The sequence below is a fragment of the Ambystoma mexicanum genome, chromosome 2p, assembly GCF_040938575.1.
Source record: "Ambystoma mexicanum isolate Mex_15411 chromosome 2p, UKY_AmexF1_1, whole genome shotgun sequence".
NCBI lineage: Eukaryota > Metazoa > Chordata > Amphibia > Caudata > Ambystomatidae > Ambystoma > Ambystoma mexicanum.
In genome coordinates, this window is record NC_090923.1 from 1,232,697,196 (window position 1) to 1,232,722,463 (window position 25,268).

General features: G+C 44.1%; 1 protein-coding gene across 8 annotated transcripts in view; it reads left to right on the top strand.

The window, feature by feature from the left end:
• SLC29A4 (solute carrier family 29 member 4) overlaps positions 1–25,268 on the top strand; it is a 301,784-nt gene that overhangs the window by 43,420 nt on the left and 233,096 nt on the right. For 2 of the 8 annotated variants that reach the window (XM_069645524.1, XM_069645526.1), the window contains one exon: positions 19,315–19,393. The exons of the other annotated variants lie outside the window; for them this stretch is intronic. The gene's annotated coding sequence lies outside the window, so the exon portion shown is untranslated. The remainder of the gene's footprint in view (positions 1–19,314; positions 19,394–25,268) is intronic. 8 annotated transcript variants of the gene reach the window in all.

The following is a 25,268-nucleotide window of genomic DNA, read 5'->3' on the forward strand; positions in this document are numbered from 1 at the left end:
GAGAAAGTCTAGATGAAGAATTACAGGAATTTTTCATAAGGAATGACACCGGTGACATCCCTAGCCGCACAGTCTGGGAAGCAGCAAAAGCGACTACACTGGGACTCATAATAGCACAGGGATCCTCAGTCAAAAGACTGAAATTGTTGGAAGAAACTCGGGTCAAACAATTAATATCTAAAAAAGAACGACTCCTGATAGATGGACAGGGGGATGCATTAGAGATAAGAGCAGAAATTAAAGCTCGCAGACAAGAACTGAAGGACATCTGGATGGGCAAGACTCTGTCCAGTCTTAGATTTGTCAAACAAAAATACTTTAAAAGGGGGGACAAAGCCCATATACTGCTTGCAGCGAAACACAGAAAGGAAAGCGCGGAAGGAGCCGTTCTTAAAGTGAAGTCATCCTCCAATATGATCCTAACAAACCTGATAGAAATCATGACAAGGTTTGCTCAATTTTATGAACAACTTTATGTCGTTGACATACCACCATCCCCCGAAAGCACTGCAGAATTTATGTTGAGAGTAGAATTTCCTCCGCTCACAGACATGGATAGGGAGCTACTAAATGGCCCTATTACATCAGAGGAGGTCGATTGCGCCATTGGCTCCTTGAAAGCAGGCTCAACGACTGAGCATGGTCTTGTCCCAACTGATCCATAGCGATCAGACGGGATATGGAGTAAACCGCCAAGGGGCAGATAATGTCCGTAAAACACTAGATCTCATGGCCCCACTCTCACCCCAGATATATAACCCACGCTGGTCTCGATTGATGCTGAAAAGGCTTTTGACTGCGTGGAGTGGAGATTTATGACGGACGTTCTGAAAAAAGCGGGTTTGGGCCCTGATTGGATCCGCGGAGCCAACACCTTATACAAAAACACCCGTGCAAAAAATGTGGTAAACAGTATTGCATCACATGAATTTGAGTTGACTAGAGGGACGAGACAGGGCTGTCCCCTCTCCCCTTTAGTGTATATCCTTGTCATGGAGCCACTAGCTCAAAATATTAGGCGAAACCCCAATATTAAAGGCTTCAACAGATATGGAACCGAAAACAAGCTTGCACTATTCGCAGATGATGTATTGGCGTACATCACCTCCCAGATAGGTCGATACCAGCACTGCTGCTTGAAATAAAAGAATATGGGGCGCAATCTGGGTTTAGCATAAATCGGCATAAAACAGTTGTCCTTCCTCTCAAAGAACTTAGCTCACCCTCCACAGCCACTACCTAGACATGGGGCTTCCAAATGTCACAAGCAAACCTAAAATATTTAGGAGTTATAATAACTAAAAACCTTCAAAACTTGTTCCAAGCAAATTATAAAACGCTCTGGACCACAATTCTAAAAGATCTGGGCAACTGGAGTAAACTTAAGTTGTCATGGGCTGTAAAAATGAATGTCCTACCACGACTCCTTTTTCTTTTTCAGTCATTACCAATCCCCATCCCGTGCACGTTTTTGAAAGAGATTAAGGAAGCTCTGCTATCATTTTTATGGGACAAAGGCAGACCCTGTATCGCTTATAAAACCCTGATCTTACCCAAAGATAAGGGGGGCCTCACCTACCCAGACATCTCCTCCTGTTATGAGGCAGTAGTGCTTTGTGTTTTGGTTGATCACATTAGGGAGTCGAAGAGCAAGCAGTGGGTGGCCTTGAAAAATGGCATTTCTACCGCTATAACTATGGGTGAATGTCTTTGGGCACCTGTAAAAACTATACCACATAGGGCAAGAGAGCATCCTGTCTTGTCAGCAATTTGGTCCCTATGGAACAAAAAAACCCTGGCATGAGGGGAGTGACAACTTGGCCATCTCCACTTAGTTGCATTTGGGCCCCTCCAATCAAAGACGCCATAATAGATCCCCTTCGCTTTCAACCTCAATATGAACAGGACTTGGTTAGAGTAGGACAAATGTGGAGGGAGGGCTCCTTTTTGACCAAGGAAGAAATGGAGGAAACACAAGAGCTAACCATTGGGCCTCTTCCATACCTTCAGTTAAAGGGTGTCCTTACAGACCGTAAATGGAAAGACCAGCTACAGCGCCCCTAGACAACATTTGAAAGCATACTGAATAAACACATAGGTTCCAAAGGCGTCATATCAAGCATGTACAAAGCACTTTTAGAGAGAGGACATCTCCCCGAACCCAAAATCAAAGCTAAATGGGACAAGGAACTGGGGTCGGTGGATAACCAGGAGGGGTGGGACGCTATGTATAGAGCGGTGTGGAAATCCTCAATAGCAATGCAATACAAGATGCACAACTGTAGAATATCAGTACAATGGCACCTTACCCCCCCATCGTATGGCTAAAATGTACCACGGTATGACCCCCTACTGTTGGCGTGGATGCACACAATTTTGCACATATTGGCATCAATGGTGGGCTTGCTCGCAGATTCAGCTGTTCTGGAAGGAAATCCTGGGGTGGATACATGAGATTGAAGGCATTCAAAGGGTCCTTGCCCCTCTTCTTGTCCTATTCGGAGTGGAGGAAGACGAAGAGAGATATACGCTCCTCCCACACATGCCAAGAAATCTTTTATTAGCAGCCCGTGTCTGTGTGACAATCAAATGGAAGGCACCCTCTCTCCCAACAAAGGCTGACTGGCTGAATAAAGCAAAAGAAATGTATGAAATGGAAAGCCTTACAGCCATTGTAAAGGAAACTAACACTTAAATAGATCAACAATGGCTTCCGTTCCTCCAATTCTACAGGGAGAGCCAGGTCATATAACGAACATACTAGCTTTCGAACAGTATTAACCTTCCCGCTCACGCTATTCTCGCAACTGAGCGAACCATAAAATAAACCCTAGGGGCAGGAAACTAGCCCATTTTGGTAAAGCATTTCGCACAACGCCTACATAAGAGTATGATCCACCACTACATATCATCATATGATAAACCAACTTTCTCCACTGATGATGCAGCAACTTATTTTTGATGTGCGCCAGATTCCACCATATTCAGCATCTCGACCATTGACTTTTCACGAATGGCCCTGGGAAGAAGAGGGGAGGGTCTAGGAAACAGGCTTTCTGTCCTCTTTGCTTTTCTCCTTCATACTTGCTCCTTTACGACTATTCTTCCTCGGTCCTCCCTTTACCTCTCTGTCAAAGCTCTATGGAGGACTGGGTCTCTCTTTCGTTATTTCTTCTTTGACTATTTTTATTTTGAAAAACAGAAAATGTTCTTTATGTGACCGCATTGGTCAACATGTAAAGTGTGTTGGTTGACTTTTTTTTTTAGGCCGGTTGGCCGATGTAATTCTTGGTCACAATAAAAATATATTAAAAAAAAAAAACGAGCCGTAGGGCTTGCAGAAGAGAGCAGTTTCAGTTGTAGAGAACTCTGGGGGTAAAAGTAAATGCAGTTTTGTCCCTATTGGAACTGCCCATACAATCATTTTGTATAGATTTTTTTTAATACGGATTGTATCAGAATCTTATAGGATCTCACATAAATCCTGCTTAAAACCTATAAGATTTTATAAGAATTCAATAAGTATTTGAGTGTCATAAAAGTTCTTATAAAGTTCTTATTATTGTTCCGAAAATCCCACTAGTTTCTCACAAATTCTTATAATCTACTTATAAGATTCTAATACAGAATTTTTGTAAAGATGATTTCCAGCAAGCCACAATCCCAATTATACCAAATCAGGCTGCTGGATAAGACTCTTAAGGTTTCAGCCCAGAGGCTCAGATTGCTCTAGTGAATAAAGACAAGACTGTTGTAATGCTCTGTATCTTGGCCTAAAGAATTCACAAAGCTATAAACGGGCCTGTATTTTGTTACTGATAAATCGATTTAGCTGGTGTGTTGCCTCGCTAGGAATGCACCCACATAGAGGTCTTTCAAAATGCATTATTATAAACACACCTGTTTGGGGGAAGAACATTTTGCTATTAAGCAGCAAGGCTGGAGATTGGAAAAAATGTTGAGCATGCCACCGTGCCCTGCAAGGGCTTTCCAGGGCATGTTTTAGCGCCTGTAGGTGATAGCAGTAACCCGCCCTCCTTCTCAGGGTTCTCATTTTCCATCCGTGAGTGACCTTAAATCTTTGGTATTACACACTTTTGCCGACTTAAACTTTTGCCAAATTGCATTTTGCCAAATTATTTTCCATTTTTTTTTAACCGCAAAAAGCAGATGGTAAGTTAAGGTAAGTTATATAAAAGGGGGTGGGGGGCATGAGGGCAGGTTTCGAGCGGTATACCCCTCATTTTGTGACAAAAAAAGTCATACAGTATAAAAAATTGGCAAAAGTGTAGGTCAGAAAAAGACAGTTGGCAAACATGCATAGATCCAAATCTTTTCCTTCACATTTCAGGAACATTTTAAAAGGTTAAAATGTCTCGAAACACCCAAAACTCCTGCGGTTTGAGTTTTGCCAGAACTATTTCACCCACCCCTGCATGCTGAATTTGTGTGAGTATTGTTCTCGAAACACCCAAAACTCCTGTGGTTTGAGTTTTGCCAGAACTATTTCACCACCCCTGCATGCTGCATTTGTGTGAGTATTCTTAAGGGTTCCATGTGTTAATATCACGGCAAAAATTGCTGTTTAAATAAAAAATTGCGCCAAAAAGGCTGTGGTTTTGCCGCTGCAATCCATGTAATAGATGCGGGAGACACCCCTGCAATCCCCAGACACATGATACCATTTAAAGGGAGCAGGGGACACTCGCGCAACCCCCTAAATGGTATAATGGGGTACACCTTTACTGGATCAATCCACTGCATTTTTTCCGTGGTTTTTTGTACAGATGACTTTTTTTGCCACGATTTTATTACTGCATACCTTCTTAAGCTGTTCAATAGTAAGAGATATGTGGCAGCACTACGTGCACGCAGCACAGATGTGGGTAGCTCTCAAGATATGTGTGAAACCGGAAGCACGTAGCACATGCAGAAATGCAATATCACTCCACATATTACTGTAGAGATGGCTGCGTCCAGCATGTGTGAATAACTCAGTAGTCGGCAGTGTTCAATGTGCGGAGCACAGGTGTGGGCAATCTTAATTGAGTTTAAGTGGCCACCTTGATTATGCGCGGCAACAGACATGTTCGCGTTCATGAGCACTTCATTAGAAGTGTGGTGTGCGCGCCCTGGCAATTCTCAGATTTCCTCGCATGTGATACCCCTCTGTGTGTCTGCAGAGGAGTTAGCTTCCTGCATATTAACCACATGCCACTGCCCTGATGAATGTCTGTGGAAAGGGCACCATTCAGCAAATTAAAATGTGTGTGTGTGCGTGCGTGCGTGTGTGTTTGTGCCCCTCTGTGTCTGAGCATTGACAGCATTTAAACAGAGGCGTGCATGTCACGCAGAGTCAAGTGCATGCATCCAATGCGTACGTGTGCCACATGAATGTCAACTTACTACCATTTAATGCATACAATACATGCGTGAGTGTCATTCAATAGTCCTGTGGGCTTAAAAGCGTTTAGGGCCCAATTCACAGAGCGCTTCCCCATGGGATTGCGCCATTATAAAACGCTGCTGTGATTCAGGCCCTACATGTTTTCTACACAGGTGAATCAATCAACATTTCTGTAAACGTCTCGGCCTTATTAAGTGCATCCAAGAGAGTTGTGCGTGTCACTCAGTATTGAGTAGGAATCACATTGTTTAGCACAGGTGAGAAGGTGCAGGGGGTATGCAGCATTTGTGTAGACGTTGCATCACGAAGTGCGTTCCTTAAAAGCATGAACGTTGCAGCCTTGAGTGCAGTTGTGAGTAATTATTATTAGTATTAACGGTAAAATGTGTAGATAGCAACTATCCCGCAATATTGCAGCCGTGCGGTATCACTGGTTACCTGCGGCACAGTTGTCTACACAGCTTGGACCATTACCCATGCAAACTTTCCCGGCCCTTTGGCAGCTGCAAATTTGGCAGTCCGGAAATAAGAGTGCTGGTAGCAACATTACAGCACCCTTTCCAGACCGCCAAACTAAGGGGCTGCCGGTAGGAGCACGAAACTCCCGGCAGGCCTGACCTGCCAGGAATTCAGGTCCCTACCAGCAGTGTTTAGACTGAATCGCCGACACCTTTAGCAACGCTGCCGGTGCTTCAGTGACCCCATTCCCATGGAGTCCCATGGAACGCCACAGGAATGAGGATTTACCGTTCTGTCACCTGCCATAATATCCCAGTGGCACCGGGATGTCAGGCAGTGGAAACAGTGTTACGGTTATGGGGTAACCGGCGTCTTACCGGCAGGTTTTACCGGGAACCCCGTAATGAGGGCAATGATCTCAGTGCTCCTCGGGTGTTCCCCAAGACGGTGTACCCTCTTTTGGTGCGTGCCTTTCGCCGAGTGAGCTTTGGGGCGCATCACTGTGGCTGCAAAATCCCTTTCAGCGTGCCCACAGAGGGGCAATAGTCAACCCGGGCAGTTAATTTGACGGGAGGACGATTTGCATGTTGACGTGCAGCGCAGCCTACGTCTAAATTATTCTTGTGCCAAATAATCAGTTCCCTGTGGTGCCGACAGCAGTTATTTAGTGCAGCAGCAAGGTGTGGTCGGAGACAGCTGCATGCAGTTCGTGTCCTCCGAGGGGGACACTAGGTGTCACAGAATGTAAGGAGTGTGGATCGTGCAAGCTTCCGCACTAAATCAGAGGGAATTGCGTGAATTGTAGTAAGTATATGCTAGCTGCACAAATAAAAAACACCATGTGCAGCTCCCCTGATCAAGGAGTGGATTGGGAACCAAAAGAGGCCCTGGAAATCACTGTCAGAGTGGACCCATTTTACACTTTTTCAGCAAGCCCAACCCGTTTCCTATGAGAAAATGTGGAAATAAAATAGAGGCCCAGGATGCAGAGGCCTGCCGGGAAATGTCCAGAGTTCCCTATAGGCCAGTCCACCCTGCCATGATTCCAGTACAAATGTTGAGCGTGGGGCTAATATCTGTATTTTAATTCTGCTCTCCCATTCATCCATGCAGCTATTGGGAAATAAAACCACTTTTTATCTTTGCATCATACTCCTCGGGTTCACGGGAAAATATCTAGCTTACATTAAATGAAATGCTTACAAGAACTGTATGCTGAAACATACGAGCACCAATCGGTTCCTGTGCCCTGCTGACTGTGGCAGGAGAACCGCGACGAAACCTTCGGCGCCAAATGACTCACGCCTACATTTATTTATTTATTTATTCATTTCTAGAGTGCCAGAACAGAGGCCCGGAGGCATACGAGCGCTGACACAGACACACCACATAAAACAGGTAAAGCAGAAAACCTAGGGAGAAAACCTAGAAGGAGCTCGAGGTAGGGGAGACTTTTCATTCAAACAGAAAGGTTTTCAGGTTACCTTTGAAACCAGGAAGACTGGGGCACAGCCTCAGGTCAAGCAGAAAGGTATTTCACAGATGAGGGGTGGAGACTGGAAAGCATCCATTTTGTAACTGCACCAGTTTGGCATTGGGTGAAAAAAGTAGACCAGTGTTGTTGGATCTCAGGCTGTGTCTGTTAGTTAGCCATTTCAGCTGTGCTGCCAGGTAGGACAGACTCTTGCCATACATGCAAGAGTGTGCAATGCAGAGAGTACGAAACATGATTCTCTTTGCTATGGGGAGCCAATGTAACGCTGTCCGAGCTGTTGAGACATGATCAGTTTTATGCATACATACTACGACCCTCACTGCGTTGTTCTCAACAACTTGCAGACAATTTAGTTATCCTTTTCCCACACCTAGTAAACTGCTGGCACAATAGTCCAAGCAGCTCCCAATGATAGCCCTGGCCAAAGTGGCACAGCTGGATACATCAAGGTATGGTCTGATTTGTGCCAGAAGTTTGATGTAATATGTTGAGTTTGACACTAAATGTCTGATATGGGACCTCATTGAGAGCTCTTGATCAATGGTGACTTCCAAAGTCTTTACTTTTTTGAGGGTCTGGAGAAGGCAGTCTGCAATGTGGATGGATGAGTAGGCCTGATCTCGAAGGTGCAGCTTGGGCCAGTGCCTAAGATTAGAATCACATTTTTAGAGTTGTTCAGGGCTAGGTCGTTAAACAACATCCAGAGATGGATTTGGTTGTATGTGGCATTGATAACCTCAGTGTCTTTAATGTAGTCACCTGACAGTGGAAAAAGACACTGAGTATCATCAGCATAATTGGCATAGCAGGTGCCATCAGCAACAAGTTGATCAAATAATGTGAGAATTAATAAATTGAAAAGGGTAGGAGACAGACACAAGCCCTGAGGTACTCCACACTGTAGGGTGAAGACCCTCTGACACAGCATCTCCCTGGAAGACCTTGGCCGTCCGGTCCAGTGGAGTAACTTTGCTGAAAATGGTGGGGGTGGACATGACAACTGAAAGAAAGGGCAGGTTGGAGGAAGGGCAGACGGTGGCTCTGAGGGAGAACACTAAACTACTACACTACAAGAGTCCATTGCCGACGCTCTGTTATAACTTTCATAAGATTGTTGACGTATCTTTAAAATTCAATTCTAAAGACACTCCAGTCTTCTGAAACATATAACACTACAGTTGGTCTTTAGAATTCACTGCATTGACAACATTTAAAAAGCCTGCTCCCCCCTCTACCTAAAGTGGGCCTGCAAGCAGCCTGAAGGGAGCTGGTGTTTGATTACTGCCACCAGGGCACTGACTCAAACAAGCATATAGACATAATACAAAATGGATGCCTGCAAGATTTTAAAAAAGCATATTAGGTTGCTTATTCTGAAATCATTAATTATTTGCAACAGTCTGACTCATTAATTAAGCTATGTTCCTGTGTTCAAATGACCCCCAAGCACTAGCGTACCGAGCGGGAAGTCAGACGGGACATTTGTCAGTGGGATGCTAGCCCCTTTGGCACCTCAAAGAGGGTGCCCAACGGAAAAGGTGTCCGACTGGTAGGACAATGTGTGCCAAGCAATTCCTGCTCAGCACGCATATTGTCCTGGCCACAGGACACCTTACCCTTTCCAAATGGTACAGGTGTCCCACTACCAGGACAATGTTCCAAGGAGCTCTGGGAAGCAGAGGGCCCTCACGCTGCTCTGTGTCAACAGAGCATTACACTGTAAGCCATTAGGCACTGATGAGAGGGAGGGGGGACTATTAGCAGGGACTTTTGTCCCTTTAGAAAAGTGTATGGGAGTGAGTAGTGAGTAACCAGAAGTGATAAGGGTGCATAATGTTGCATGTTTTATGAAATAATGACTATGGCTTTAAAACCCAAGGGGGGGGGGGTTGTTAGGCTCTCGTAATCTGCTTTTTTGTGAAATACACAAAGTTTTTTGTGACTTTGCATGCAGGATGGGGAGAATAGAACTAAAGCCATTTCATTCCTCAACATATTTCTATGACAATGTATATAGTGTACAGTTAGTTTACTATGAAAGGCTAGCTTATTATGTAATGTGGTTTGCTTCCAAGACGTTGCCAGAAAGAACTATTTAAGCTGCTTAAGCTACCAGGGTCTACACCACAGAACCTTCACCCTTGCCCCAGTGCACCTACAGCCAGGATCTTACAGGCACCAGAAAATGAAAAACCCTGAGATATATTTAATGCAATGCCACGCCCACAGCCATGCTAGTTTCCGTAGGTTCTCAGGGATCTGTCAATCGTCTTGGTCCACTTCTGGTACCAATCCACAGAACCTCTGACAATGAAAACGAGACAAGGCAAGACTGTCAAGAAAGAGCCATTAAGGCAAGCATAGGCCACTTTCTGTAGGCAAAGCAGGGGCTGGGCATGTGGGAGCCATCCACTGTAACCACAAATCCATGTCTATCTCCCACGGACCTTGCCCTGGTCATCTCCTAACCTTGCTCTAAAATCTTCATCTTACCCCACCCACGCAAAGCCTATGAAAACCGCAAACACATTTTGATGACCTCCATGTATTTAAATAGCACCACGCTCCGCTCAGGGTACTTCCAACAGTACAGACTTGCGTATATATTAAACACTGATGTCCAATTCTCAATTCTCACTGGCATCCTGGGTCTCGTGGCCAACTCCCTCTCCTCCGCTTTGGACCCCTTTGGTCCCTCACCTCCTTATGCAGCAACTTAAAAACATCCATAAACTCCCCATTCCATATTTTCTCCTTTGTTGCTAGCATTAAATATTCCCCCATGGTTTTGTTATGCCTGTATACGGGTGCTTTTTCTTCTTCCTCCCCTATAGCTCCAACTCTTTCTTCTGTTCCTCTTTTTCATGATCTTCCATCCCTCGCTGTGCTTTGCTGTGGTTTTGTCACCTATCCCCCTAATTGACCAATGCCCCTCCCCCTTCTTTGTGGCCCTCACTCCCCTCCCCCATCCTCCCCTGACCACCCTTGTGTAGCAGGGGGTCTACTGCACACCTTATTGGGAGACAAGTGTAGGCGGCACACAATATACTTATATAACTTCACAGACGACTTGACCCGCCTCTTACCTGTCTCCAGCACCCACTTACCTGAGTCTAAGATCACTGCGGTGAACCCCGCAGTGGCATGGAGGAAGAAAGGGCAGAAGGATAGGGTAGGATTTTCTCCAAATGCCCTTAAGGAAAAAGACACTGGGCCAGGAACGTCATTTCACCAAAATGCCAGCGGTAACGGAAGTGACCTCGCATTACCCTTGACCTCTGATGACATCACAGAAAGTTATGTAATTTGACCCCACCCCAATGTGACATCACAGGAAGTGATGGAGCATGACCTTTCACCCCTTGACAAAACAGGAAGTGCCATCACATAGCATTGCTCCTAAGTGCACTACGAAAAATATGGTTGCGATATCACTTTAATGTGATATACATTTCATACAAGAAAGGATCACCATATGTATCATTAATACCAGTGTGTATATGCTAATGTTACCAAATTACTGTGAATACAAGCAGACGTCCAAGGCCAAATGATAATGATTTGTTATTATAAAGTCACTTACGCTTAAGCGCCTTACATAGAACAAATATACATACAATAACCCCATACCTGTGTTGGTACTCATTTATCAACCGCAGAAAGATGAAAGGCTGAGTTGGCCATTCTGGGATTCAAACCTGCAACCCGCAAATCACACACACATCACAGGAGTGAGTGCTCAACCCACTGAGCTATCTTACCAGCTAAGTAAAATGGTTTGGGGGCCACGTTGACTCAGAAGAAAGGTGATGTGGGGCATTTGCATTGAAAGTACTGTCACAAGCAGAATGAATGACTCCACCATAGAAAAGGAGATGCTAACATGTGAATGGACGGTAGGCACCTTCTGAATATATGTGTGGGGCACAAAGTTTCAGTTGATAATGGACCAGAAGCCCCTACACTTGCTGAGTCCAGGAGGTACCCGAACATCTACTCTCCACCTGGCCCGCATTGAAGCGAAGTTGGAAGAATATACTTATGAGATCCAGCATATCGCAGGTTCGAAAAAATCCCCGGCAGACTGCATGTACAGGTTGCCAAAACGTAAAGAAATAGTGACCAGCTTTCTCAAAGATTAATGCGTAGTTGCATTGCTAGGCGACCTCAGGAACCAGGAATTACTGGAGATGATTGAAAATCATTGGCAGTAGAAGGTGGCTAAAGATACCACGACAAAACAAGTCACAGATTGGGTCAGAAAAGGTTGGCCGGTCGAGAAGGCGATCCCTGAAGGCCTGCGTCAGTACTGGAAGGTATCAGATGCGATTTTTTAACATTATGGGATGCTAATGAGAGGCCATCAAGCCATCCCACCAGTGACACTGAGAGCCATCATGTGTAGGGCCCACGCAGGAAACCTGTGCAGCAACATGACGAAGAGCCGAGTGAGAGAATCATACTGGTGGCCTGGTATGGACCTGGACATTAGAACAATGACAGAAAGGTGTTATGAAAGCCTCAACAGCGATAAAAGACACAAAGTCAGACGAGCTCCATTACACCCAACGGAAGGGCCGGAAGGGGTATGGCAAAAAATAGGGCTGGACTTTATAGGCCCACTAGATTTGATGGATCCAGAACACAAGCATGGGATCGTGTTAGTAGACTACCTGTCGAAGTGGGTGGAGGTGAAGTCTGTCCCGGACATCACTACACCCACCATGATCGGACATCCTCAATAATAGCTTCCAAAGAGATGGGTTAACAAAGGAATTGGTCACAGACAATGGGGTCCAGCTTGTCTCAAGAGAAATGGAAATGTTTCTGAAGGAAAATAACATCCACCAGATAAAGGTGGCCCTGTTTCATCTCCAAGCAAATGGCTTGGTGGAACGCACAAACAGGTTTATCAAAGGGGCCATGCAACTAGCCACAGCAGCAGGATTGCACCCTTATAGCACAGTTAAGGAGGCTGTGGCGGCCCATCGTCTTACCTCAATGGGATCACAAACATATCACTTCTGCCTTCTCAGAGGACGCAATGCAGCGTCCACTTTAGTCCCGCCATGGCTGTCAAAAATATGGCAAGATGACACAGTGAACATGGAAGATTTAGTCTGGGAATGAGGAGAAGTAAGAGTGCATGAACACATTGAACGACAGGAGGAGAGCTCCACAGCGAAGTACTGTCCAAGAAGGCGACCTTATCAAAATTAAACTGCCACACAGATACCCCGTGACAGGATCCAAGTTCATTCGACCAGTGAGAGTGAATTAGCGAGGGACCAATCATGTGCGCACCCAAGATGGGAGGAGATCGAACATAGAATGGGTAGCTCTATATGAAAACAGAACAGCAGAAGCGCCCAGTCCAGCACTCCATGAACAAGGCAGCGATGAGAGGGCTAATGGAGGTGACAGGTCGATAGCTGACGAGCAGCCTGAACAGGAGACAGAGCAGTATGAAGGAATTTAAGCCCGAGAAGGGGACAGCCCACGGAGAGGTGAGGTACGCAAGGAGAGAACAGCAGAGATGGAAACGTCTCCTCATGAGGGAGAAGCAGGAGGAACTCATCCGCAAAGAGAAAGGACAAGACCTGGACGTTTTGCAGACTATATGATGGAATTACTTTTTCTTGCTCAACAAAAGGAGGTATGCATAGTAGCACACCGCGCGGGAAGTCGCGCCCGACCTCTCGCGAGATGACGTGAGATGGTGACTTCCTGCAAAAAGCATTCTGAGTGCAAAGGAGCCCCAGCGCTCCTCCTGACATTGGACCAGCTCCAGCCTGTAGCCACCACATCTGCTCTGCAAGCATCATCCCACTCAGATGAACACCTGCTTCCCTAAAGGACAGTAAGCAGCAATATACATATTTATATAGAAGTTGGCAATAAAGGCCCTGTTGGAATCTACCTGTCCACGCCTGTTTATTGGGTAGGCCACAACAGTAGTCATGGCTCCAAAACGTCCTTTTTATATTGCCTATGTGCTGCTTTCTTGTTGTGATCCTCGGCCCTGAGGGTTCTGCCATAGGGCTGCTGTGAGCTCTTGTTATGTTAATGTTCGTCAGGCAAATCAAAAGCAGAGGGACGTCATTATTCAAGGAGGGAGCCTTCTTCGCTGGTTTAAAAACAGCCTTTGATGATATCATGAACCATCTACAATTACACCCGCGCGATATGCCAGTTGGCATTCGTGCATCTTTGCCCCTTGTTACATGGGAATCCTGGAGTTTGCACGCTCCTCTCTGGAGAAGAGTGTTCAAACCCAGTTGCTCCGGTCTAATCCCAAAGGGTAGGCTGGTCGGATTTCCTGAACTCCAAACGAGTCCTAGTCAGGCTACCAATTCCTCCCAGATTCCATATACTTTTTAAGTCACGTGGCAAAAATGTATCTCTCTCAAGAAGCCAATGCAGAGACCTACAATCTTTAACGATGCCCATAAAAGTACAAGCAACAGGGGCTCATGCGTCTTGTGAAAGTATCTCTTCATTGTCCATTGATAGAATCTAAAGTTAATCTTGTGCGTATGTGAACGTTTAGGGGAAGCTCCATATAATTAGGTACATCATGACCCTTTCCACTTCATTGGCATTCTGCAGTATTACATACAATTTAAAATAAGGAAAATAATGCATTGGCTTGAATGAGAGTGGTGGGGTCAGAGCATGTGAATATACATATATACACAGACACAAACACACACGCATGTGCACACTCACGCACACATATACAAGCGTGTATTCACACACACGTGTGCACACGCACACAAAGGCGCACGCATGCACAAACGGACTATTACTAAGGGCTCCCAATTTCCAGGAAACAACCAAAATCCCTCGTGCAAAGGACCTGCTTTCGTGAAGATGGAGAGCGCCAGGGGTAACAGTATAAATGCATAGAAGCGCTGAGCCGCAAGCATTGGAAATGGAAGGCTTCTTTTTATGCACAGAAAACGGCTTGGCAGGCTTGCCTGCTATACATTTCTGCAGTGTGCCACTCTTCCGGAGCAGGGGTGACTGCTGAACGATGGAACTATGTCTGCAGGCATCGTGCCACCTGTAACACTTCCTTTCACGGTCACAAAAGATCTGCTGAGTTTTCCTGTTTTGCCATCACTTTCCCTGCAGCGCCTTTTCAAACAAAGTGGGCTTGAACCATTGACCTAGAGGGGAAAACCTCTATACCATTGTGCTACACTGCAAAATAGGACAATGTGTACTTTAAGAAAACACGCCTTATGAGTTCTCTGCAAGCCAGAAATACCTAGGTAGACTTGGGATCCTTATATGTATTTATTTATTTATATATCTTTATTTGTTAACCGTTCAAAAGAACTTTAACACAATTAAGATTCATATGATATATTAAATACAGATGAACATTTTCTTTAGTTAAATCAAGTCCCAATAAATACACACATTCGATCGCATCACATTATTAGTAATACTAAACTGAATAATACTAAAAAGGGAAACCCCTTTCAAAGACAATTCATATTATTCTTATAAAACATGTAAACCATTTAAGTAGCAAAATTACTCAAATAAAATGTTTAAGTATTTAAAAACACGTAAAAGGTTTCCCAATCTAATAATACATATCTAAACATATTTCACAATTCCACACTTATCAATACATGTGTTTGACAGTCGATTTCTTTACATTCTATATGCATCTTCCTCGGTCCATTCACTCTTCAATATCCTACTTTCAGAGGTTCAAGAGATTTCCAACATTTTCCCACGGGTTTCCAAACCCAGTAAAGTGCCATGTGCAACCTATTCGATTTGGAGTTTAGGCAGTATACCCAAACGGACTCTGATTTGATTGTATCGTAATTATACAACCCCTCTCCTAATAAACACATATAAACCGAGGCAAGTACCTTTCACTTGGTCATAACATGCTTCGCGGTTTCCAATTGGTCGGTTAGCTTAAATAAATGACATATCCTCCTCTCTCTCGAAATTCCCAAATGCGAGTCTCTGAGTGTTAGTAATGGAAGCTTATTAGTTCTAAGTCTTAGCATAAAATTTAGTTCAGCAATGCTCAGACTTAGGAGAAGGTATGTCTGTATAGAAGGGACGTTTTGAGTGAGGTTGTTACCTCCTTTGAAGCTAGGCACGTGGTGTGGACATTACACGGGACCTACAGCACTGAATTTTGAAATGGCGTCAGACAAAACTAAGAGCTATGATGACAAATATATTGAAGAATTATTGGCTAAAGCTTCCCTCTTTTTGGAAGGTGAAGGACTATTGGTAACCAACTTAAGCAATTGGAACGAACTTGTACAAATAATGAAAAAATTGATTATAACAGAACTCCACGGATCAATTATGATCGAATGTTTGCGTTCGGGTACTTTACCTCAAGGCCTCGTCGTGCGTAACGAACCCTGGTTGTTTTTAGATGACAGTTTGTACTAATGTGGAGCTATATATCTAACAAGTGCGGCCGGGACTGAGTTATATTGATTATTGATACAGCACGGGAGATGTCAATAAAAATAACGGGAGACAGCAATGGAGGAGGCAATTAAAAAACTAGTCCCAATTGAAACATATAAAAAAACGACTTGATGAAATAACAAGAGAAATGCCTGACTTCAAAAAATGTTGTACAAAGGACTGCATAACACGGATGAAGAAGGATTTAATACAGTTTACGCACAAAGGGGCATTTCAATATACTAAAGCCGGATATGTGCCACCCAATTTACATCAGAAAGGACAAGGCCAACAAGGCCAACAAGGACAAAGTGGAAGGAGATATACATCATACAGTTCAGGGAGTTCCAGTGATGGTGGTAATAGTAGCGGATACCAACAAAGGGGCAACAATAGGAATAGACGACCCCAGAAACACAGTGGAGCTAACAATCAATTTTATTCAGGCCAACCCCTGCCTCAGCAACAACAACCCCAGACTTCTGCCTCGGTCTCTTTTTTGGAAAAACAAATGGGAACAAGAAGAGAGGAGAACCAGGAGCAACAACCCCTACTAGTCAACTTATCTAAGTACAAACCCAATCCCACCGCAAGATACGACAGATTCCAAACACGGATAGAAATAGAACAATTGTGATACGAAAGGCAGTCAAAGGAGGTGCGGTAGTATTACAAGATAGATCCACATACATCTCGGAATGTAACAGACAACTCGCTGACAACTCATTCTACTCACTAATTAGTGAGTATCCAACAGAAAGACTCATTATTCTAATTCATAACAAGGGGGAGAAAGCATTTCAAGCAAAATGGATATGCAAACAGGAATACAAATATTTATGTGTATCTAAACCTTCAATTCCCAAATTCTATATATTACCAAAGATTTATAAATCTATGAGTAATCCACCAGGTCGCCCGATAGTCTCGGGCACTGGCTCGCTGCTGGAATCATTGTCGAAATTTGCAGACAAATATCTTAAACCTTTTGTTCTGAATATGTACTCGTATATGCAAGATACAACTGAGGCCATCATCTGTGTTGAGAACATGAGCTTTGACCCGAAGAAACAGTTGTTAGCCAGCTTGGACATTGTAGCACTGTATACATGCATCCCGCAAAAGGATACTCTAGATGTTTTAGAAGAAGTCTTATTGTCCAAAAGAACAACCGGCACCACGGCCAACAGCTTTGTATTCAGGTGTACCGTAATGGCACTTACCGAGAATTATTTCTGCTTTAATGAGAAATTGTACCATCAAACCCACGGCACTACAATGGGGTCACCCGTGGCACCCACAGCAGCTAATTTATACGTGGAATACTTTGAAACAAGATATATTTATCAAGCTACCAATCCATTTTTTTCTAAAATAGCACTATGGCAGAGATTTATTGAAGATATCCTTGTTATATGGGAAGGTACAGAAGATTCTTTCTTGGAATTACATTTTGTCAATGGATTAATCTACAGAATCAGTATCTGAAGTTTACCTTCACACACGGTAATAACAAAATTTACTTTTTGGACATTAAGATTTGGGTGGACCCACTTGAGAAAGCATTAAAAATCAGCCCATTCAATAAACCCACAGACAGAAATGCTATCTTAAGGTTTGAGAGTTGACATCCCAGACATACACGGGAGAATTTGCCCTTTGGGCAATTTCTGCGGCTTAAACGGTATAGTACACTTAATAGTTAATTTCTGGCAAAAGCAGAAAAACTGAAATTCAAGTTACAAGAGAGGAGCTACTCGAAGAAAATAGTAAGGAGAACCTTGAAAAGGTCCACCAACAATAACAGGGAAGCAGTCCTCGAATATCGTCCGAAGACTAGTACCAATACTGGAATAGTATTTGTGAATACTTTTTCCTTCAAAACCAATCAAATAACCAGGATAATCAAAAAAAATTGTCAATCCGAACAGGAGGCGAAGGCCCACTTAAATATCCTTCATGTGCATACAAAAGGGCACCTAATTTGAAAGATCTTTTAACTAAAAATGACATTGCTTTAAAAAACAACACAAAGAAAAGCATTACCAAGACCTCGGGACACCCTACCCTGACCGGACACTCATCTTGCGGTAAATGTGGATGAGTTAGGACTCGCTAGACCATGGGTTCAAACTCAATTTACGAATTGTAATTCTGCAAATGTGGTGTACGCAATCTGGTGTCAATGCCCTAAATTATTTATTATGAGGATGACAGAGCAAAAATTTAAACACTGGATCAGCGAACACAGACGCTGCTTAAAAAAGAAACATTTGATGGCACCACTGGCCAACCACTTTGTTATAATGGAACAATTGGACAAAACTAAAAATAGTGAAGCTGACACCAAAAAAACGTTTCTCAAGGAGCAATGGCTCATTTTTCTTACTAAGGCAGCAGAAATAGGATTAAATTAGCAGGATGATTGGAAACATAATGTTTAACAAACCTCTAAGCACGTTGTTTTTGGTGTCGGATGGCCAGGCAGCTCTTGTGTTTTTGGACTGCACATTTGGCATCCCTTTTGACACTAATTGAAATTTGTATCGGTGATGTATCCTCATCTCGAATTGGCATGATGAACACAGTTCCTGCTTAGGGAACTATTAAACCACTTCACTGTAGTGTAGGATCTGTACTGTGAGTCAAGCCTAATGCCCATTTACATATAACACGTGGCCCCGTTCGCACTACAGTACTTACATCTAGACAGTAGTTTCTTGGTTTAGTTTACTCACTTTTTTGAGTTCCGGGCACCGTTGCACCGGTCTGACTCACTGTCAATCATTTGATACCCCGTCATAACAGCCCGTGTTGCCATCGAGGCTAGTGGCGGGGAGAGACTGTACGTGCGACCCACACGGCAGTCAGGTCACATGAGACACACGGTCGAACATGCCCCCCTTGGCTCCGCTACCCGGATACATTTAAAAATCGGAATTGACACTGAGGACATGGTCAGCACACCAAGACCGCAAGTCTTATCTAGAGGAATTCTACTCCTACGTCTAGTCGGTGAGTGGGACTGTATGGTACCCGATGCAGGGCCACGAGAGTCCGACTGGGGTTTGCATGCGTTATATCTTTACGCGGAGGGATGATGGCTCATGGTTTCACCCGTACCCTTATTTTTAGATTACTGTAATGACACAGTCCGCGTAAAGTGAAGTCTTCCGAACTTGCATGAAGTTATGGCCCCTCGGGTACGCCAGATTGCGACACAGGTTTTTTTTGAGGTTGAATACACCGAACATTAGTAATGTAGATGTTATAGTAGGTGTGTGCCATAATGGTGGCTGTGTAGTCTATGAAATGGGACCATTTGACAATGCATTGTACATTTTAGAAAGTGTCTTTTTATTACTATTTTTCTAGGCAACACAATGTCATAGATTAGAGAGCCAGTATGTTATGTTAGGTGCACATGATGGACACAATCAGTCTGAGTGCTGGTGATTGACTTGGCTCTTCTCTTCTTCCTCCTCCTTTAAAGGAGCATGGTGGTCGTCTATTGAAAAGACGCTCTCCCTCTTCCGTGTTCAAGGTTATCAGAAAATACTTGTTTAATCACGGTAAGTCTTACATAGGTAATTAAGGATACCTAGTTAGAGGAATTCATGAGTAGTTATTTCTCGCTGCTGTCCCCTCTTTTCTCTCCTCTGTGTTTTTTTCTCTCTCTCTTAGCTGTGGAATTTGGAGTTTTGAATTGGCTCCCACTGACTTGCTTCAACTAATGTGTGTTGTGGAAACACTGTTGCAGTTCAATAGATGTAGGCAGGCTATCAAAGGCCCCCTGAAGATGTTCACATTGACTAGGTTTATTTAAATGATGAACGAAACATGTCGATAAACTGTGATTAAAAACAGTATTGTACAATAACAAACGTGGTTTAAGTATCGACCATGGTAGCTATAATAAGGGTTGATTCAATTCTAAATTATGTCATTCTTGAATTTCCTGAAGGTTGTCTGCAAGTTAGGGACCCTCAGGTGCTACAAACCATTGCGTTGCTTTGCACATTGTTTTTGACATGTCCTATGCAAAACATGTTGTGTAGATTTGTATAGGCAGGGTGTTTTTAGGGTGCTTTTAAGGTATTGTGTATCGATTTTCCACTGTGATTTTAGAAATGTGCACTAGGTTTTACACACTTTTTTTACCTTGATGTCTTTTATATGTGATGATAGATTATGACTTTATTGTGTAATTTTCTAATAAAATTCACTTATGTGTTAAAATAACCCCGGCTCGGCACCTATTTGGTCCTTGGACTGAGTCATTTAGGAGGTATAGAGAGTTAAAGGAGAGAGACAGATGGATTCTTTGGTCATATATTGTTAGAGGTTGTGTATTGGAGCAGAATCCATGTGTCGGTAAACCGCTCCTCCGGTCTCTGGTTGTAGTAGTAGCTTACATAAATGACATATCCTCCTCTCTCTCGAAATTCCCAAATGCGAGCCTCTGAGTGTTAGTAATGGAAGCTGATTAGTTCTAACACTCAGCATAAAATGTAGTACAGCAATGCTCGGACTTAGGAGAAGGTATGTCTGTAGTTCTATGTATCTGGTGTAACATGTACTACCGCATTATAATTACGAAAATGGGACAAATGGGTGTAGTTTTTAGTCCAATCCCACAAATTAGAAGCGGGAGGCCTTTAATCAAAGATTGTCCAGAATTCAGGCCATGGTGTCCAGTTAATAGTTCAACAGAACTTTAAGTGAAGATTTTCAAAACTCTTCCCTCAGCCACCCACTTCCCATTCATAATTGTTCCCCAGCTCATTTAATAATGGACTTACTGGGTCATTCTAGTCTTCACATATAATGCCCCCCTCTTCTTAAGCAGTGGAGTGCTTAGTGACGCAATCACCAGCTCGAGTCTTAAATACCACATAGGAGTTGCCATTGCTAGACTTAAGGCCTTACGCCAGAACATGCCCTCCAAACGATCCAACCAACCAAGGCCCTTCATAGATAAAGCTTTGACTCCATATGATATCATTGGACTTTTGCACTACTTATAGAGTGTTAAAATACCCTGGATCGTATAACTTGCTGTCTTAATGGAAACTTTTCCAAGGAGTGTTAATTGGCATGCCGTCTTGTTTTGATCTCTATTATATTTAGGTATTGATTGCTATTACTCATTTCGAGCACCAGCTAGGTATAGCTTTTGACATAGCCGATCTTGCCCACTTTAGATGTCATTGCCGTCTTATACACCTTTTTCCCTGGTAGAAGCATGCTTTTTGTCTTGGTGATGTTTATCACAAGTTTGATTTCATTTCAGTAATCACATAACTCATTTAAAATATTTCTCACACCACTATACGTGTGCTGAAACACCACCAGATCGTCAGCAGACAGCATGCTTCCGATGTGTTCTTTTCCTGTTTTGGGTCGGCAATTAGACTTTGACAATAAGCTGGCAGGTAGGTCTGGCAGGTAGGGATTAAACAGCAGGGGAGCCAGCACACACCCTTGCTTGTCTCCCCTGAGTATTCCTATCAGTCCTGACATGCCCCCCTCATTGACCAAGCAAACTGTAACTTGTAACAGCTGTATAGCATACACAAGCCATTCTGGGCATATAAAGGAAAGAAGACCTTAGCACAAAAATCAATTGAGTGCAAGCCCAATTAAGGACAACTCTGAATATAGTCCACTGAGACTGTTCTACCTATTAATCATAAGTGAGTACTTGTAATCTTTAACTTTCAAATACAATTGAACTAATCTTAATGTATATATCAATTCAGGATTTAGTAGCATATGCACTGATACTCTATTCTATCTATTTAGTTTCAGGATAATATCTCTGAAAATGTGTTACAACCCCTCCTGATGAACAGTCTAGAACCATAGGACGGGGAAACAGATGTTGAGGGAATGAGGGAATAAGACTAATTTTGAGATATCGACTCACTCTCACTACAAGAAGATGAGGGAATGAAGGAATAAGAATAGTCAAGAGATATTCATTTACTTTAATTACAAGAAGATTACTTTTTGAGTTATTACAAATACAGGACTGAGGAACAACATTTAACTTAGACAAATTTGTCATCAAGTTATACACTGTACAACATTATTCTACAAATAAACATAAGACAATTGGTGCAAGAAATTGGATCCATCCTTTGATTCTCTTAGCATTATCAGCTTGTCCACCAGCAGTCACAAGTCCATTATGACAGACTCCATCTCAGTACCCAGGAATGATGCTACCAATGACAGACCTTCCTTATTCTCTGGATCCAGTGGGAAGCATGTCCATGCCTTCTCCTGGAAGTCGCTCGGCAGGTGAGTGTATTCCACTTGCTCTTTACAACTGCCTACATGAAGAAGTCATCCAGACGGTGCTGAGATTTATCCTGGTTCGGCCATTTTGTAAAATCCCACACTAAAAATGTATTGGGACATTCAAATAGGGCACATGCCACTGAACACCCCATGGGCAATGATATGATATGATATGCCATTTGTAATACGCCTATACACAAGTGTTTCAAGGCAACATAGCAGTTTCCTAAAAATGTTATCCCTTCACCAGCATTGGGAATTCTTTCTGCCTGAAACTGGCTTGATGTCACATTTAACTATGGCAGTCCCTTGCCCACATTTCTTCCCCAGACCCAGCACATTGCTTCAGGTCTATCCAGTCAGTGAAGGGCTCTCTCTGGCCACAAAAAGTAATGAATCAACCTAACTACCCCCCTTTTCTTTCTTAGGCCCTCTCCCCATAGGCGAAATCATCAAATCCATGAGCGTTATGTTGAGAATGGCCTTACAATCCTCCCCTCGACAATCTTCCTCTAACCGTTTGCTCAACAAGCTGCTGCCTTCCCGCAATTATAATACATGTTCTGCCCATCTGCCCTTCCCCAGACCCCTGTACTAAGAATCCTGGACTCCTCCCTGTCCAGAGAGGGATCCAGCCACCCCTGTAACTTGACCCCTTTATCCAGAGACTTTTTCCCAACAGTCCCCCTGATGTTGCCACTCTCCTGCCACCATTTCCCCTTTACCCATAACACTGTATTAGTGGATGTTTGACCACACACTGTTTGCAGTCATGCTGCTCTGGCATATGTGGTGTATGTGCTTATGTTGTCTGACCAACAAGCCCATCCCCCTCAGTGCCAGACCATGCCTTCCCTCGCATCAGTCTCTTGGTTGGAGAAGCTGGAAAAAGCGTGCAAGGACAGTCGGGCTACTCGCTGAATGGGGCCCACCACAGGCAATGTTGAAGCCACTGCAACCAGATCTTGAAACCAATCTGACATCATGGCATCAACTAGCCCTAATCCTCGAGCGTAACTCTTCTTCATAGCGAAGCCATGACAAACCTCTGAAATTCATCTGAGATTTGCAGATAAATCCATGCATATTATTAATGCAACGCTCAGCGCTGGGAATCCCTGCCAAGGTGCTCCCTTCCCCTTTTAACCCCCTCATTGCACCTCAGATCCCCATACATCAACCCAAACATCCCCACAAACTCGCCTTACCAACATGTTGTCTTTTTGGTTCCATGTGTAAATATCCCCATACAAAAATATCGTCATACAAAAATATCGCCATATTTTTGCGGCGATGTTAAGGCATGGAACCTGCGGTCGACACCCCCGCAACCCCTGCATTATTTTTAAAGGAGCGGGGGGTCCACCACAACCCCGCTCCTAAAAACCCCAAAAATTATCCCCCTTCAAAAATATCGCCTATGGCCGTTCCAGACGACGATATTTTTGGTGGGGATAATATGTAGTGATACCGTCTTTTTGTGGTTGCCATCCAGCAGCTTTGTCATGCCCCCAAGTAATGCAGGGTACCGTCCATCAGGGCCACTTTTTCTGTATCCATCCCCTTTGCTCCTGATGCTGCTGTGATAATTGTCCCTTACCCTCTATCATCTCCCCCATCGCACCTATGTGTGTCTCAATGGACAGCAGTGCCTTGCCATGGCCAGTCGTTAGAGGTTTGCCTCTCCTAACTGACACCATGCCCCCCTTGTGTCCTCTCATCCCTTTTACTGGCCGGTGGCACACTAGTGAACTCCTATCTGCCAGAGCCTTTCATATTTATCCATCATCCTGTCTTTCCCCTTTCAAAAATGTCCCCCATGGTTTCCACTATGCCATCTACAGTCCCAGTCCAGTTCTTTGTTGCTGCTCTTCTATCCTGCACTTTGCCCTTAACACGTCTACACATACCCACTAGCTTTCATACCATCTTCTCCCTCACGTTCTCTGTGGGCAAAACATCCTTAGCTGCAGTGCTCGGCCCGCTTTCCACTCGGGGTGCTTGGTACTGTTCCCCCACCGTCCGCTCCACCAGGTGTCCTCACTCTTGTTGCACTCATGTGACTGTTTGCCCTCTTGCTTTCTGACCTAGAGCTTCCACAGGCTTCCCACTGCACCCACTTCTCGCCTCTTACGAAAGCAGGCTTCACATCAGACCATTACAAACCTAAGAAGGCTGCACATCAGACCATTACAAACCTAAGAAGGCTGCACATCAGACCATTACAAACCTAAGAAGGCTGCACATCAGACCATTACAAACCTAAGAAGGCTGCACATCAGACCATTACAAACCTAAGAAGGCTGCACATCAGACCATTACAAACCTTCCGCGTGGCCCCATTCACTGCCCCATCCTTCGTCTCTCCCTCGTGCCTGGAACTAGACCACCAGTCCCTAATCGGAAACTACACATTTAGCCTCCTTCCACTGAATACTGTGAACCCAAGTGCCACTCCTCACTGATTTTCACAGACCACTTGCAACATTGTGGTCCTGCATCAGTAAACTCGCTCTGTCATCCTCATGCCTTTGTGTATTTCTCGGCCTCCTGACTAGTCCTGTAAGCTAGACTACTTCGTGGGTGAACCCGGCCACTTCTTCATCCGGCCTGACCTGTTAATTGCCAACTCACTAGCCCCTCAGCACTACCTCTTCCCTTGTTGTTGCTTGGTTTACAAATGAAGTCCTTTCCTCTCCTCCAACACCATCTCCACTCCAACCCCCACTAGCAGCACTGTGTACGTCTCTGTCTTAGTCACTCCATCACTTCTCATTTGACTCCCTTCATCCCATCTCCCTGTTAACACCACAATCCCACCCCCACTGCTTCCATAAACTCCCCCAAAGGTAGCCTTTGCCATTTTTCTTTTGTACCTGCTCCTCCTCAATGTCAATGCCCCCTTATTTCCTGTTATTGTGTGGGGAAAAGCATTGGTGTCCCCTTCCCGCTCACTGTGTTTTCTTCCATCACATTCCCAGGTGCCATGCTACCATACAATCTGTGCAAGCATGCTCTAGTCATTGGCATCACCTCTCCTGGTGTGCCCCTTTAACTCTCAGCCCTTCCCCCATTGCACTGCCCCTTTGAAGAACCCTCCTGCCTTTTGTAATGCCTCTTGGGGATCCAAAAAAACAATAT